This window comes from Dipodomys merriami, unplaced genomic scaffold (genome assembly GCF_024711535.1).
Source record: "Dipodomys merriami isolate MVZ:Mamm:240054 unplaced genomic scaffold, mDipMer1.0.p SCAF_195, whole genome shotgun sequence".
In the NCBI taxonomy this organism is placed as follows: Eukaryota; Metazoa; Chordata; class Mammalia; order Rodentia; family Heteromyidae; genus Dipodomys; species Dipodomys merriami.
The window spans coordinates 538744-543825 of NW_027203326.1; the positions used below are offsets into that span (position 1 = coordinate 538744).

Here is a 5082-nt window from a genome sequence, read left to right on the forward strand (position 1 = left end):
TTGTGGCATTTGTCCCAATTGACAGGAAAGCTTTCTAGGACCTCTGATCTGCTATGTCCTAGAGCTTTTATAGCCACCTTATCGCCCCATGCAGGCATGGCCTGGCTTCCTTGACACTCCCTGTGTATTTAACAGTTCCCATTATATCCAGTAGGCTCTCTAATACAGCCCCGTCACTCTGTGTTCCTCCCCCCCGCCACACACACAGAACACATATGCACGATGCTTCAGATTGTAGGATTAAAAAGAAATATATTTAGGAATCATGAATTTTAGAATATGTCAAAAATATGTTTTAATAAAGTTAAAAAATCAAAAGGATGAACCTTTTACAACAATCAGGACAAAAAGAAAAATAAGGATTGTCTCGGGAAAAGGAGAAGACATCAGAAATTCTCCCTCAGAGTCCTCAAAGAGATCTACTTCCTCATTAAAGACAGGGTTTTCTTCCTGAGTCCAGGTAGGGACAAATTCTAATTTCTCAATTGGAAATTGAATCCCCTGTAAGAGGTCAGATTGGTCTGGGTATTGTGGGGAAAGATTCCCTTTCCTCTACTGAATCTAGATTTTGGACCTCACTTATTGGTTTCTTGAACATAGACTGGGGTCATTTTCCATTAGCACACATTTACCCTGCACACCAAGACGTGTTTTTTTGATTGGTTTGGTGCCAATCTAGCAGGATTGTTAACATCAATAGAAAACATTCTGGAACGTCTTCTTCCTTGGTGGTATGTGCAGGTATGCCTGCATCACATGTGGGGTTCAGAACCAGTGTGATGTCCATAGGACTCAAAACTTACTTGGGCCTTTCTACAAATTGAAAAAAAACCTCCATGTTCACATGCTTTCTGGAGATCTTCCAATCTCTATCAGTCACCATAGACGACACCACTGATGGGTTCTTTATTTGGAGTTCTGCAGGAGCTGCTTTATGGTGATGCAAACCTGAGAATGGAAATAGGTACAGAAATCTTAAAGTAGACCCTAGAAGTTAAGGTGTGGCTAAAGTACCATGGGAGAAGCTGTAGAATTTGAGTTTGGACTTAACACTGATGAGAATGTAGGGTGATTCTAATGAGTGGCTACTTCCTAGTTCTATCAAAAGGAGAACAGATATTACTTGGCATAGAATATCCATAAAAGGACATTTTGCCAAACTGAGGAGTACTAAGGTCTCTTGACCAATTGGGCCCATCCCTAGAGACCCAGGTTCTATCCCTCCTCATGATCCCTAAGGCATCTAAACAAGGAGTTCTTCCTCTTTTTCTTGGTCTCAGGGGTCTTGGGTTCCTCCAGCTGGTCCAGAAGAATATGTAAGCAGAAGTGCAGGTCTGAAGAGATCATGTTGATCTTGACATACTGTGTAAGTTCTTTCAGGGTGTCATGGTTCTTAGGTGCATAGAAATCATCAGGGTAGAAGTCCACCACATAGAGAGGATAGAACAAACAATGCTGTGGGCAGATTTGTGACAAGGAAAATGAGAGCCCACCCTCCCCATCCTGAGCCTTGTACTATAGCCTCTTTCTGGCAGGATTTGCATGTGGGGAATTGGGAAGAGACTCCTGCAAGCAGGATGCTCCTCACAACCCACTTCTAGAAATTTCTCAAATATAATCTTAAAAATTTCTCCCTGTGATAGAAAGAGAAAGCTGTTTCCCCACTGAATTTGACTTGTTATACACAGCCCTCTCTGGCATCCATGAGAGTCCAAAACCACAACCACATCCACAACTGTGTAAGCTGCTATCCACTGACGTGCCAAACCTCAACCCTCTGGTGAAAATCACAACTGGTGTGCAAAGAAGAAAGTTGACTTTGATTCATAAACGTCAAAGGTACCAAGTTTCAAAAGACAAAATTTTTCTTTGTGCCAATGTCCACTTACTTTTTCACTTGTTTATCTTCCTCCCAGTAACGGTAGAAGCATCTGTACCAATGGAAGAAGGAAGTTAACTCTATGCTTCTCCTTTTCTGAACAAGACACACATGGGACTGTCTAAGTCACAAATGGTAATGTAAATATGGCAGAAAAAAGTTAAAATATGTCTATACAATTTCATGGAAGTTCTGTGAGTATGCTTATATACGTCTTTCCAAATAACTGCAGAATGGCTCATGACTCTAACCCTAGTAATCAGGAGGGTGAGATCTGAGGATCAGATTGATGCCAGTTTGAACCCAGTCTAGTTTGTAAAATCTAAAGACACTTATCTTCATTTAACCAGCCAAAGGCCAGAAGTGGACTTGGGGCTCAATTGGTAGCATGCTACGAATGGGACAGCACTCAGGCCCCAAATTCAAGTTCAAGTTGCATCCTTTATTCTGTCTATATTCCTTCAAAGGCCTCCAAGATAGTGATTTCCTATGTGAGGGTAGACGTTGGATGTGACTGGCTCATTCCTTTAATCCTAGTCTCTCAGCAAGCAAATCATTAAGGCTCCACTAGCTAATGAGGCAAATGATATGTTCTGGCAGTCCAGTCCTAAGGAATTATTCGAAGACTGCACTTCCTTGTCTCAAGCCAAGCTCCTTTGATAAGACCCGAGTGAAACAGTCTCAGAGATGTACTAAGTATTCTAATATTATGCCAGGGGGGTCTCATCAGTCTTGGATTTGAAGGGGAAAACTCACTTTTTTTGTCAGTCATGGGGCTTGAACTCTGGGTTTGGATGCTATACCTCAGCCCGTCAACTCAATGTAAGCACCCTACCAGTTGAGCCACAGCACCGCTTCCGGTTTTCTAGTGCTTTATTGGAGATAAGATTCTCATGGACTTTCCTGTCCGGACTGGCTTTGAACCTTAATCCTCAGATCTTAGTGTCCTGAGTAGCTAGGATTACAGTTGTGGGCCACCAGCACCCGGCTTAGGAACACTCACTTTTAAACAGAATGTCCAGAAACTGCTCTCTTGTCTTCACTGTCTATAGTGGTGGAGGAAGTTTCCAACATAGAAGGAACTACCTTTCTGGTCGGCAGGGACCAGGTCCATTACCAGAATTTCCAGCAAGCCTGAGTCCAGGCAGCATATATTATAAGGCACATTCAGGGTTTGGGCTGACTCATTGTCACACTGAGGTAGTAAAAAGAATGGATCTTTGAAACATGGAAATGGGAGTACACTTAAATTGAGTAATTGTAATAGACTGGATTGAAAACTACACAGTAAATATTTTCTCAGTCTACTCATATAAAAGTACACAAGAAGAAGGTTCTAGTGTGGGCTAGGATGAGATTAAATAGGTTTCCTGTCATAGCTTTACCTTGCCGGAGTTGCCTTGTGTTTCTCTTGGTTTCTTCTTATAACAAGGCCTGAGACATTGGTTTCTGGTTTAGCAATGATCCAATGTCTGCAGCATCGAGTGAGGCACTCTACACCATTTATGCCTGAGACTTGAATCTCTTGAACTTTGAAAACAACACAAGAGCATCTTTCTTGTTCCTGAGCCACAGGCCAAGTGAGCTGGCTTGAGTTGATTTTAGTTACACTTGCTTGGCTCTCAGAGTTCCATATTCTATTCCATTATGAGGGTGGTAGTGTCATCTCTCAGAGCCTAAACATTTAAGCTGCTTGCTCACATAAGATCATCCCAAAGACAATCTGTAGGCTGAAATCTCCCTTCCCACATCACTCTATACACATGTGGATATTGTCAAATCCCAAGATCCTCAGCTAGGCCCAGACATAGCCTCAAACTGCCCTTCCTAGCTCAGATCCAGGCCTTATTTGTCACTATTTTTCTCATCCTGCACAAATCATCTTGACTCTCAGGGACCTCTCAGCCTGCCATGTGCTTCTTGCATGTATTTTTGACATCCACTTCCTAGGACATTGTTAGGTTTTTGTTTCCTGATCTTCTGTTTGCTCTTGAAGCCTCTGCGTGCTGTCACCTGGAATAAAGGTAAGTACCTAGAGGTGGGAAAATCAAAAAAGTATTGAAAAACAAACATTACACATATAGTCAAACATTTTTACAGGTGTACATCCTTGTAAGGCAAAAGAGCATTTTTGTAACTTTTATTATATTTTATGAACGAGGGGAAGGGGAGAAGGGAAGAGGTGCTGCATTGTCTACTCATAATTCAATGATTATTATTTTAAAATACTGTATTTGTAGGAATGTAATATTTAAAGATTAAAATTGTGCTCCTGTTCTTTTTATAAGCTAGTCGTTTATAAAGCATTCCTCATTAAAGTCTTGTCGTTTGTGTCCCATGAACTATCCTCCTCCTTCAAAACAATCAAGGAAAACCCTTCACAAATAAGGGGGCTGTTGTCCAATATCTGGATAACAATTTACGAGACAACATTGCCTGCCATTTTGTGCGTGTACATGTGTGTGTGTTGGGGGGGCGGTTGAATGTGTGTCTGTGCATATGGGTGTTTTAGGACTTGAACAGAGACTATATGACAAGCGGATTCTACACAACACCAGCAAGAACTGACAAGGAGCAGACATCTTCATCCTGAAATTCGTAGACAGAGAGGACCCAAGAACTAAGACTCCAGCATTAGTAGAAGCCTGACATCCTCACTCCTTCTTAGCAAGAGGAGGAGGGAAGGTCACCCCTCCTGATGCCCACTACAAGAGATCTCCATCTTTGATACTGACAAAGGCCTGGCTGAGCAGCTAGCTCCAACTCAGGCCTTGGAAGAAAACAAGAGTCATTTAGCAGGTCACAGAAACCTAACCTGATCTGCCAGGCTTAGCTCTACCCAGGGAAAAGTCACCCAGCCCAGCTGAGCAAGCTCCACCAGACCCAGGAGTCGATTTCTTCACTGGGTAAACAGAGCCAGAAGCTGCCCATCCCTACAGCATCCTTGACAACCAATTGAAATTCAGTAACCATAAACCCTGAGTATGGCTCCAGGCTGGGGTCTGTGAGTTTCTCAGAAGCTAACTCCTCAGGGAAAAGTTGCTGTTTGCTGAAAGGTCTCAACTCTACCCAGAACCTAGCCTCATCACAGCATCTCCAAACTAGAGGAAACAGCCATCTCCCTCTTTTGAGATACTCAAAGCAGACCTTACTCCCATTGAACTAACTTGGGAGGAGATCACAAAATCCTGGCTAAAGCAAAT

At 42.5% G+C, this 5082-nt stretch overlaps 1 long non-coding RNA gene across 1 annotated transcript; it reads right to left on the minus strand.

Annotated features, from left to right (window-relative positions):
- Positions 1–372: 372 nt before the first annotated feature.
- Positions 373–3468, minus strand: LOC138831409 (uncharacterized). The gene is made up of 3 exons (XR_011373281.1): positions 3265–3468; positions 1890–1931; positions 373–948 (listed from the first exon to the last, which is right to left on the minus strand). It is a non-coding gene; the product is annotated as an uncharacterized lncRNA (long non-coding RNA).
- Positions 3469–5082: the final 1614 nt, after the last annotated feature.